We start from the raw sequence: 12,858 nt of genomic DNA on the forward strand, positions 1-12,858 counted from the left end.
CAAGCAGCTCCAATGGTCTGGAAGCACTTTCACAACCATTGGTTGGTCTGACACAAACACTGTTCATTTCTTATTATTGCTTATTTTTTAATGGAGAGGTTGAAGCTTTAAAGTGGGGAATTGCTTATACAAAATAACTGTATTAATGAACAGGAAACATTTGCCCTGCCTCCAAATTCAATGTTCCTTGTGTCTTTCTTCCATGAACTTAGCTTGGAATATACACTGGGGACAGGTGATATTGTTTGTCTCTGCACAAGGAAATGGGTGCTCCAAGAAAAATACAGTCTTTTTGCCTGTAACAAGGTTCAAAACTTCTCCTTATATCAAACCATTTGAAATAAGAAAAGGGAAGTGAAGAGAAAAGAGGCATAAGGGAAAGAAACAGATGAATTAGACTTTGTCAAAATCAACTCCCATACCTCAGTAGTGTCCCAAATTTTCTGATCAAGAAGATTATGGGGCCAAAGAGGAAAGTGATCGATGACATAGAGTGGGCCTAAGGAGAGTCACATGGGAAGAAGACACTCTCTCAGGCTTTCACAGAGAGCACATTGGCCAAGCAATGGCCATGACTCATCCACATGGCTGCACTGATAAAGGTTCTACAATCTGAGGTACAGGATCTCAGGACAAATCCTGAGGGCATTTCACTGACCTTCTCAGACCAAAAAGCTACAACTCTTGTTGCATAGGTCTTGCTTTACCTTGGTCTTAACCATCCAGTAGAAGAGTATGAAGTCGAAATATAAGAAATAAAGCCATGCTGTTAAGTTGAGCTGTGGGGGACTCAGGTCAATAATTTCTGACATTGCCAGTTAAACAGAAGACCCAATGCTATTATGGGCTACTGGACTCTTTTAGAATATTTTGCTGAGTTTACACACCTATAATATTCAATAATGGAACTTAGAAAAAATGGGGTATACCGATGAATGTCCATTTTGTATCTGTGTATTCAAAGAGGTTGGGATAGATATATAGTTGCATTCTCTTATTGAATAGAATGATTTGTTCTAATGGTGTTTGTAAATAGGATCACAAGTCCGCATCTTGTACAGCAATTAACCACTAAGAAGAATATATGCAGTGTATTATTTGTTGAAACTGTACTTCCGATTTGATTTGAAACTGTCTCATTGCTGTTTATCAATAAAACTTTGGAAAGGGGCTGGTGAGATGGCTCAGTGGTCTAAAGCACCTACTTAGAACAAGCTAAGCCAAGCAAAGCAGAGGGACCGCGGTTCAATCCCCCAGCACCACATGCCAGCCAGCCCTGCCCCCTGGTGGACTGAGCTGGTCACACACAAAATAAATAAATAAATAAATAAATAAATATTAAAAAAAAAAAATCAACTCTCCCTGGCAGGGAAAGAATAGAGAAGCAAAAGAGAGGGAAAAGAAAGAAAGAAAGAAAGAAAGAAAGAAAGAAAGAAAGAAAGAAAGAAAGAAATTGAGAAAATGTACCTGGAGCCCACTAATCAGTAATACTAACTACAAGTGGCAACTAATGCTACACTCAGTCTCAGAGAAAGAAAATGTGCCCAGGTGCCTAGAAACCAGTCCACTCCCCTAGACACATGTGTTTGTTACCACCACATAGCCTTGTGTCCCAGAGATGAATATGAGTATAACGGGGTTTCCTAAACAGGAATCAACTTCATGATCTTGTGCTTTCCAGGCAGGCACTTACGCTACTAAGCTACGTCCCTGGCCCATGTGAGTACAATTTTAAACAGTGGGTCTCTTGGCAGATGAAACTATTGTGTTAGACAGAAGAGCCTGACCTGAATCCTATAGTTGACCAGCTTAACAGAAGACAACAGAGTTTAGAACAATGTACTCAACAATCTGTATGACCCTGAACAAGATTCTTTCCTTCTCTGGGGAGTCCTTCCATCTTCAGCATCAGGACCCACCAAAAGGAGGCTCTCAGGTACTCCAGTGCTTTCCCACAGACTTCAGTGGCCCCAGAAGATGGAGATAGCACATAGGCTTTAGTTAATTCGGCTTTATTCAAGCAAGATCTTTAGATTAAGCGAAAGTTATGAGGGGCAGAGAAGTCACTATTTCATAAAGCTGGGTCTTAATCATAACCCTATTTCTCATCATTTGTATATAGTTACATAGCTGATGAAAGGGAGAAGAAGGGAATGAGGTGAGATTGGGACTATAAGGAAGCGGTCCACTTCTTCCTTATGGGAAAGAAGGCTCCAGAGTCAGTCTTGATGTTCGCATCCACATCCGTGCTCCCCCATACCTGGAAGGCTGAGCTGAGAATAGCAGATTTTCCCTGTGCTTCTTCCAGAACCAGGAACACAAGCATCTGGACACTGAGAAGCAATCACCACAAGGGAGGAGCTAAACCTCAACTCTACATGGTGCTGTAGTAAATGTCACACTGTAGCCTCTACCCTTGGAGAAAACACTCAGAGTATAACACTTGTTCCTAGCCCTGGGTGGGCCAGCACATCCAGCAGTATACCAAGAATAGGGGGACATGCAAATGAGTGTCCCTCTGAGCATCTCAAAGGGTAAAGATGGGCAGTAGATACATGACTATGTGCCAAAATTGGCAAGGTAGGGGAAAAGAGCAGAAAACTAAAGTTTCTTCACCTTTCCTTTTTTAAAGAATTTTATTTATTTATTTATTTATTTATTTATTTTGGTGCATGGTCTCACTACACAGCTCAGGCTAGTAGTGATCCTCCTGTCTAAGCCTCCCCAGAGCTGGGATTCCAGGTGGGCTCTACCACACCCAGTTTCAGTGGCCACCGCGGCACAACTGGGATTCTGGGGCCAGCATAGCATGTGATACCAGGGATCAAACCCAGGTCTTTGTGCTCGCCAGACAGGTGCTTAGACCACTGAGCCATCTCCCCAGCATCCCCTTTCCTTAATGAATTCCAGTTCTGCTCAACTCTTCATCCTCCTCCATGTATCTCACATGACTCAGGGAATCTTACTGCATTTCTAACTCTGGACGTAGATTCTGATTAATTTAAATAAATCAAGGGCTGGCATTTTCCTGGTGACTCTTATTGATCACAGAGTGGACACAAGACTTAAACTGCCAGATCAGATTAAAAGGAAGAATTGATGTTTCATATTTACTAAAACCATCTCTCACTCTTTTCCTTCTCCCCTCTCATCTATTCTCTTCTCCTTTCCCATTTCTTCTCATGCACAAACTCAAGAGCACATTTTCCCCATTTTATCAGCAGCTAAATTGTGCTTAGAGGGAGAATTAGTCTAAAAATGACATAATTATCAATTAAATATCACAGATATGGAAACAACCTGGTTTCTTCTTGATATTTCTGCACCATGGAGTCTATCAACACCGAAGCTTTTGTTACTTGTTGTTATACAAGATAATAAACCATTCTGAGTCAGAATTTATGTCACCAGAACTTCTATCTGAAAGCTCATTTCCCATCTGCTCGCTCTATAAAAAATAAGATACTTGGGGTGTAGCTCAGTGGCTTAGCACTTGCCCAGCATGTATATGACCCTAAGCCCAATCTCCAGGAGCACAGAAAAAGGAGAGAAAAGAAAATGGGAAAGTGACTCGAGCGAGGGAAGAACTGTTTAATGGGTAAAGGAGAGTCTGGCTCACAAACTCTTGTCCTGTAATGCAGTATTGTAAACCCCGATTGTGATCATGGGTAGTGACACGGGGCAGCACCACGGACAGCGCCCCAGCCGTCCTTGTCCTGACTGTGGTGATGCGTTCAAGGCCAAGACTCAAGCCATACATGGTGCTAGGGGAAATTTAAATTGGTTCCAACTAAGCAGCTAAAGGGTGAGAAGCAACCTGTGATGAATTTCAAAAATCCTCCCACTTCATGACAGTAAGACAGTGACTTGGCTGAATTGAAAAGAAGCATCTGAGTAAGTGGGTGAAAGGAATAAGATCATGTCCTTCATGATACGGGCTGGCATTTGAGAGGTTTTTTTATTCTCCAATGCAGAATATCTGAGAACAAGTAGAGGAGGGGGAGGAGAATAATGGAACAGAAGGAGACTTAAAGAAATGGAAAAAAGAAGGAGCTCAGGAGCTAACGGTCTCTGAGACTTTGTGCACACTGATAGCCTGAAAGCTTTGGGATACCGCAGAAAAGCAAAGCTATCCTCAGAAAGCAGCAGAAGGCCAGACCAGGTGATAGACTTGTGCTTTACAGGCCCGTTTAGCAATGCTGACCCTGTGGAGGCCTTCTTTGTGCAGATTGTAAACTGTAAGCCATTGCTAGGAAGTTAAAGAGGAAGGAGAGGGAAGAAAAGAGGAATAAGAAAGAGAAGCCCTCACCTCTGGGAAAATACAATGTGCTCCTTAGATACCACTTAAGAAATCAGAGAGAGTGCCACAGGCCCAACTTCCTATAGTTATGCTTTCAGGACTAAGAGCTACCAGATTTTAGTTATTGATGACTATATGGCCATATTTGGGTTCACAGGGTTTTGAATCCTGTAGAAACTTCATTATAGTAATAATTCTAGGGTGACCATTTTATTTGAGTTTTCTTATGACTTTCTTGTTTTCTTCATGAAATCCTGCTGTCCCTAGAAAAATTTCAGACCCAGACTAAAATAGTGGGATATCCTCCCCTGAGCATTCCCTACCCACCCACTATGATTCGAAGTCTTCTCCAAGAGTCTTGTGGAAACATAGCCCCAAACACAACAGGGGTGAGAGCTGGGAACCCTAAGAGGTGACTCCACTAAGGGATAATGTGTGTGTTAGGTATCACAGGAGTGGCTCCTGATGCAATGACAAGTTCACCCCCTCCCTCCCTGTCTCTTCCATGTGCTCACTTGTGCAGCCACATCTGACATGGGATGGTGCAGAAAGACAACCTCCACTTGACGCTGAAAAGATGCCTGAACCATGCTATTGGGCTTCCCAGCCCTTACAGCTGTAAACCAACTAAACTTCTTTTCTTTATAAATTACCCAGTATTCTACTACCTTAGACATTCTATTACAGCAATAGGCAAAAGATTTTAAGACACTACAAAATTTTTGGTCTGAACATGTCCCACACTTGCCATTTTTTTTTATTTTACATCAAAATGATTCAACAAGTCCCAGCAAAACAAAAGCTGATTGATTTTACTGTCTTGACCCTCCCTGAGCTACTGAAGTTGTTATTAGCCTGGTTAGAAGACCAGAAACATCCTAACTGCAAAAAATCTAAACCTGGAGTACTGAAGAGGGCAATGCAAAAAACCCCAAGGTAATAAGTACCATGTACCAGATATCAACTCTTGTTTACTTTGGTAAGCTGCCAAGCACCTAATGAGCAAAAGAAAGGCTAGTTCAGATGCCTCTTAAAAATAAATTAGCCAGAGAACAATTAAAGGCCTTGAATGAGCAATTAACCCAACTGGCAAAGACTTATAAATCCTCTCTTGATCAAAAGAGTTAATTGAAATTATCAGCCTTTGTAGGCAAATTACTCTTTTTGAAATCAGAAAATGTGGTATTAGGGTGATGAAGAGCTACAAAGAAAAGGTCAATAAAGCACTTATTCAGAAAGAAGAGATCTAAATTCTTTATACAAAACAATAGTAATTAAATCAACAGTATATTTAACTAACATGGGGCATCCTTGACTATTAGGTTGAATATCAGAGGGACACTGTGCTCTGTTACCTTGGAGCACACAGGTTACACACCAAACCTGGATAAGTGGGAAAAATGCTTATAAAAGAGGTGATTGAAAAATACGGTGAATGGTTAAATTGCTTCAAAATTATTACAATAAAAGACAAATTCTTGTTTGCCCTCCCCAAAATACTCCCTATTGTTTCAAACACACTTATCACATGACTCTTGCCTCTTTCTGAGGAACTCTGGAAGTCCTCTTTTGTGCACTTATTGGTCATTCAAAAAATGCAAATTAAAACAACACTGAGATTCCGTCTCACCCCAGAAAGAATGTTTATCATGAAGAAGTCAACCAATAACAAATGCTGGAGGGGCTGTGGGGGAAAGGGAAACCTTCTCCATTGCTGGTGGGACAGTACACTTGTGTGAACATGGTGGAAATCAGTGTGGAGATTCCTCAAAAAGCTAGTATTAGAGGTCCCATGCAACCCCACTCTTCTCCTTCTGGATATTTTTCCAAAAGAAACTGAAAACATCATACCACAGCAATATATGTGCACCTATGTTTATATCAGTGCAATTTGTCATAGCTAAATCTTGGAAACAGCCCAAATGTCCATCAGTTGAGGAATGGATAAAATTATATTTTTATACAGTGCAGTATTACTCAGCTATAAAAAAGATAAATTGGAGATTTTTACAAGTAAATGGATGCAACTAGAGGCCATACTCGTAAGTGAAAAAAATCAAACTCATGTGTGTAAACATCATATTATCTCCCAACTGTAAGATCCTGAAAGAGTAAATAAAATCTGAAGGATACAATAGAAACTGTGAATAGGAAAGAAATTGCTAGAAGTGAGGGAACAACTGCAATGAGAGAAAGAGGAAAGAAAGAAGGGAAAATATATGTGTGTGTGTGTGTGTGTGTAATTACAGAGGATAGCTTAGATAATTGTACTGCTGATTTCTACTGGTCTATTGAATGGAACACTTACTGTTTAAATTTTTTCTTTTCAGTCTTTTTTTTTTTGACTAATTTTTCATGCTTGTATCTGGTAATCTGAACAACTAATTTGAAGACAACAATACGCAATATAACAACCATTGTTGAATTCCCATCATCTTGTTTAGTGAAATTCTTCATCATTTCCAATGTATTTTTATTATTTTTATTCTATTTTAAAATGTCTTCCCCCCCCCCCCACCCCAGCAAGCGCAAGAGCCTGAGTTCAATCCCCGGTTCCGCCACAAAAAAATAAATAAATAAAATGTCTTCGTTTACTTCAGGAAAAAATGGAATGAATGCTGCTACCAAGTGCCACTCAACAGAAAAACAGACTTATAAAAACATTATATCACATCCGCATCCATCTTATCCATGAGATCCAGCACAATGCAACCGCTGGCTCTTTTCCAAAGCCAAAATGATCATGAAATTGAATGTTGTTCATTGATTCAGGACATCAAGGAAACCATGACAGCACAACTAAAGACACTGACAAAAAACAAAGGACGTTTGGAACTGTTTCAGAAGTAACTATGAATAGTCTTCTAAGGTCACCCAACCCCAGTCCTTGAAATGAGCACTGAAACGCGAGTGCCCAGATGCTATCAGACTTGGTCCATGTACCTGGATCATCTGGAAGCATCTTGTCTTCCACGTTCACTAGAGAAGACTTGTCCAATAAGACTTAATCATCTTGCCCGCATTATTCTAGGTGCTGCAATAGTTTACATCAGGGGTTCTCCGACACAAGCAAATCTGCCCCACAGGGGCCACTTAACAATGCCTGTACAAGTTGTCATTTGTCCTGCTTGTGAAGAAGGGCACTACTGACATCTAGGAAATAGAAACCACAGATGCTGCAAACACCCTGCAATGCATGGGGCAGCTCTCCACAATGAGCACTTACATAACCCAAAATGTCACCGGTGCCACTGCCAGGTGATTTTGATCCGGACATATTCCAATTTGATATTTGAATTCACTCTATAAAAAGAAAGGCTTTCCCTCGGTAGTGTCCAAATTTTCTGATCAAGAAGATTATGGGGCCAAAGAGGAAAGTGATCGATGACGTAGAGTGGGCCTAAGGAGAGTCACATGGGGAGAAGACACTCTCTCAGGCTTTCACAGAGAGCACATTGGCCAAGCAATGGCCGTGACTCATCCACATGGCTGCACTGATAAAGGTTCTACAATCTGAGGTACAGGATCTCAGGACAAATCCTGAGGGCATTTCACTGACCTTCTCAGACCAAAAAGCTACAACTCTTGTTGCATAGGTCCTGCTTTACCTTGGTCTTAACCATCCAGTAGAAAAGTATGAAGTCGAAATATAAGAAATAAAGCCTTGCTGTTAAGTTAAGCTGTGGGGGACTCAGGTCAATAATTTCTGACATTGCCAGTTAAACAGAAGACCCAATGCTATTATGGGCTACTGGACTCTTTTAGAATATTTTGCTGAGTTTACACACCTATAATATTCAATAACGGAACTTAGGAAAAATGGGGTACACCGATGAATGTCCATTCTGTATCTGTGTATTCAAAGTGGTTGGAGTAGATATATAGTTGCATTGTCTTAATGAATAGAATGATTTGTTCTAATGGTGTTTGTAAATAGGATCACAAGTCCGCATCTTGTACAGCAATTAACCACTAAGAAGAATATATGCAGTGTATTATTTGTTGAAACTGTACTTCTGATTTGATTTGAAACTGTCTCATTGCTATCTGTTTATCAATAAAACTGTAGAAAAAAAAAGAAAGGCTTTCTTTGACAAATTAATGATGCTATATGATAAATGCAAATGTTATTTCAATTGGGAAAACAGATAACAGCAGCTGAAAAACATTCTTTGCATGTTCACATTGTTTATGGATGAAGTTCTTTGTCTTTTTCTTAAAGCAAAGCCATCAGAATTTTTAATTGCAACTTGTCATTGATTATTTGTTCTTTGAAGTATTAATGATATATATCTATTCAAATCTTCCATACTTCACATATTTTTTATTGAATGAGTTTCTCTATACCACTGAGCCCATTATTCAAAGTAATGAGATTTTTTTCTATTGTAATATATTTGTTTTCAATTATATGTAAGTAGAGATATATGGTACAATTATTCCATAATGAGCAACATGTACTAATTTTTTTTAATTTTTAGGCAATCTTTTCTTTAATTAGAATGCAAAAAAAAGAAATTATATCATTTGATAGCTTTTTTAAACTAGTTAATCATCCAGAGTTTTTTCTTAATAGAAAAACAACCATTTTGTCTCTTTGCCCAAAGCTTAGCTCAAGAGTGAAATTGTTAGCTGTGGTTTTGCATATGTATTTTAATCCCAAGTATTCAATATTTATTACCTGAGAGACTCCTTTGTCAACTGAATACATATTAAACCAGTTACTAGAAGTCTATTAAATTTATACATGTTAATTTACATTTGACAAACTTACCTCCCTAGTGCCTAAATGCTAGGTCTGACTTGTATTCTCAAAATTCACCTAAACAAAGCAATGAAATCCCCACATAGGGCAGAAAAATGTGAATGACTTGATTCAGTGAAGGTTTCCACTGAAAGAAAAGGAGCTTCCAGTGGGGGAGGGTATTCTAAAGCGAGTCGCAACCTTTGAGGAGTCGCATATTTTTTCATCTGGTTGACTTTCTTGAGAGGACTGAAGGGTGCACTTAGAGATGCCAAGAACAGTGACGAAAAGGGTGATCAAAGATGCCATGAACATTTAAAATTGTTTTTAGTTTCTTGGAGTAATTAGCACTCCTCAGAAGACCTGCTCCTCACTTCAAACCAACTCATCCTGGAAGTCCTCTTGGGTGAATTCCTCTATGAGGTCTGATCAAAAGTGCAGTAAATTATTAGCTGTTGCTAAGTGCCATGAACCGAGATGCAAGCTGGTCAAACTATTATGGAGTGTTCTCACCCATTTCATTCACCAAGTCCAGTGCCACACAAGTCCTGGCTCTTCCCCAAAGTCAAAATAACCTTGAAACGTAAGGGTTTTGAATGCAGGACAATGAGCCCACCAGAAGAGTTCAACGAAACACTTACAAAACAGTCTTCCAGAATGGCTTCAGAAAGTGGGAAGGACAACGTATTCGCGTGTTTGAAGCGAAGAGGAGCATCCCAAGGGAGATGAATGACAATCTTATGTAATCACAATATTTATTGTAATACTTCTTTCTTTCCTTTTAACACTACACCACACTTTTCCATCATACCTGATAGGTAAAACCCAACAGTATCCCAGTCAGCATTTCAATTTCATCTTTGCCATCTCCAGAAAACATAGGCCATGTTGTAAAGTCTTCTGAGAACAAGGAAGTAACTCCAAGAAGACAAGCTTGGTGTGTGGTGGAGCCCTGGATTGTAGCACTGCTTTGTCATGGTGCTCCCTATGACCTCAAGTGAGAACTCCAGCCATCTCAGTCAGGGCCCATCCCTGAGTAGGCCCGTAAGGGTACCCTGGCCCTTGCTAAATATCCACATCTTTTGGCATGTCCTTACGGCAATTCTTTTTTTGTGTATATATGTGAAATATTTTGTATTTGTCAGACTAATATGTAATTATAATTTGCATAATAAATCCCTTTCATAATTAAGATACATATCTAAGCACCTATTTTTATTTTTCAATTTAAAAACAAACATTTTATTGACATTGAAACTTAAATTTCATGTTAGTGCATTTTGTATTAGTACATGTTTGCAGTTCCTAATGCTTATGTTCATGTGGAGAGGTGGCACATGTATATAAACATCTTAATTCTTTTTGTATCCACTTTCCTCTCCCCTTCTTTCCCTCCTCTCTCACTCTCTTGGTTCCCTTTCCTTATGACTAATTTCTATAGTGATTTTAGGTTTCCAGAAGAGTTGAGCAGGAAGTATAGACAGTCCTCACATGCAAGCCCTCTCCGCTTGCCTCCGGTTCCCCTTGATTACCATCCTGCATTGGTAGGGTACGTCTGCTACAGCTGAGGAACCAATATTGACACATTCTTTTAATTAAAGGTCATACTTTACATAAGGGTTCAGTCACTGCCCTGCACAGTCTTTGTGGGTGTTTCCAAATGCACATCACATGCCTGGCAAGTGCAAGGCCCTGAGTTCAATCCTCGGTTCCACCCAAAAAACAAAAACAAAATGCACATCACATATCCACTACTAAAGTATCTCATAGAGCAATTTGCCTTAAAAATGCCAGATGCCCCACCTGTTCATCTTTTTTTCAGTCTTGCCACTGATCCTTTTACTGTCCTCACTTCATAGTTATTATTTTCCAAAACTGGGATCATACCATACTATCACCTTTTCAGACTGGCTTCTTTCACTGGGAAGTATGTACTTGAGGTTCTTCTATATCACTGCATGCCTTCAAGCCTCTTTTTCCTTGACTATAGAATAATTCATGATGTGAATGTACCGTGATTTGTTCATTCTATCAATTACTGAAGAACATGTGAGTTGCTTCCCAATATTGCAATTAATGAAAGACTATGATGCTGAGGGTTTTGTCATACAATTATTTGCTGTGTGGTGAAGCAGTCATTGGGTTGTTTGCTTTCTTTCATTTATTTCAAGATTTTTTTGCATACTTTTGCATACTTATCAGATATGTATTTCCCAAACACATTATTTCCTTCCACACTGTAGCTTAGCTTTTCATTCTCCTAACAATAAATAAAATTCTTTTCAGAGCAGAAATCTCTGATTTTCATGAAATCCAATTTAACCCATCAGTTAACATCATTGCACTTTTGGTGTTATATCTAAAATCTCATTGCTAGATTCAAAGTCAACTAGATTTTTCCCCTCTATTACTTTTTAGAAGTTTTATACATTAAGATTCATGATCTATTTTGAGTTAGGTTTTATGAAAAATATAAAGATTATGTCTAGATTCTTTCTTTATATGCTATCCATTTAATAAAAGCTCTTCTGAGGGTGACAGCATTTCTACAATAATATACTACAAGTGGATCAAGACATATTCTAATTTTAATTTTTCTTTTGCACATGGATGTGTAGTTGTTCCAGCACCCTTTGCTGAGTGGTAAAGACTGTTCTTTCTCTATTAGATTGCTTTGCTCCTCTGTCAAAGACCAGAAGACTGTTTGCATGGGTCTGCTTCTAGGTTCTTTGTCCCATTAATTGTTGTTTTTTTTTTCCAGCACCAGCAGTCTTTATTGGTTGCCAAGGTCACATGAAGGAGAATTCAGTAAATCCAGCTCCCAGGCCGGCGTCCGCGGACCCTCTCAACGCGGCGCTCCCTGTCCCATTAATTCTTTAACCACTACCACATTATCTCGATTACCAAGGCCTCATGGTAAGATTTAAAGTCATGTAGTTCCAGTTTTCTGACTTCATTCTTCCTCTTTAATATTTTGTTAAACATACTGATCTTGAGTTTCTATGTAAACTTTACAACCATCTTGTTAATACCCACAATGTAATTTGGAAGGATTTGAAGCAAAGTGTGTTGCAGCTAATGAACAAGTCTGAAAGAACTGACAAAATAGTGAGCCTTCCTATTCATGAACATGGATAGGAAGGCTCACTCTTTCCACTCTTGTTCATTTATTTCATCAAAGTTTTGTAGCTTTCTGCATTTAGACTTACACAGATTTTCTTAGACTCATACCTAGGTGTTTCCTTTTCTTGTTTTTGTGCTAATATTATGGACTTTCAGTTTTTAAATTTCAAATTTTAGTTGCCGTTCTATAAGAAAGCAGTTCTTCCACATATTAAATGTGTGCCAGTAGAATTGGAATGCAAAGGGAAGTATTAATTATGATGTTCTTTTACAACTAAAATCATCCTGTAAAAAATTGGTCAGAATTGCCTTATGTTCACATTCTCTTTACATTAAGAAATAATTCTTATTTATGCTCAAAGTATAATTATAATCCATATGAGACTGCCCACGTTCATATGTCTCTTTCTCTCAGTGACTTAAAGCAGATCAATCTAGATGTTGGAAAATGTTCAGATGACCCTGAGAAGTGTATTGATGTCTTTATAAGATTTGTTCAGACCTATAAACTAAGCTAGAAAGATGTAATGCTAATCTGAAATCAAACATTGACTTCTCATGAGAGACAAGCAGTTTTCGCTGGGGAGATAGCTCAAGGAGGGGAAAGACAAGCAGCAATACAAGCCACTATTACATTTGGGGATGAATATCATATTATTAATCTTAAACAGTCAGAAGACAGCCAGGCCAA

This window comes from Octodon degus, unplaced genomic scaffold (genome assembly GCF_000260255.1).
Source record: "Octodon degus isolate 3935 unplaced genomic scaffold, OctDeg1.0 scaffold00020, whole genome shotgun sequence".
NCBI lineage: Eukaryota > Metazoa > Chordata > Mammalia > Rodentia > Octodontidae > Octodon > Octodon degus.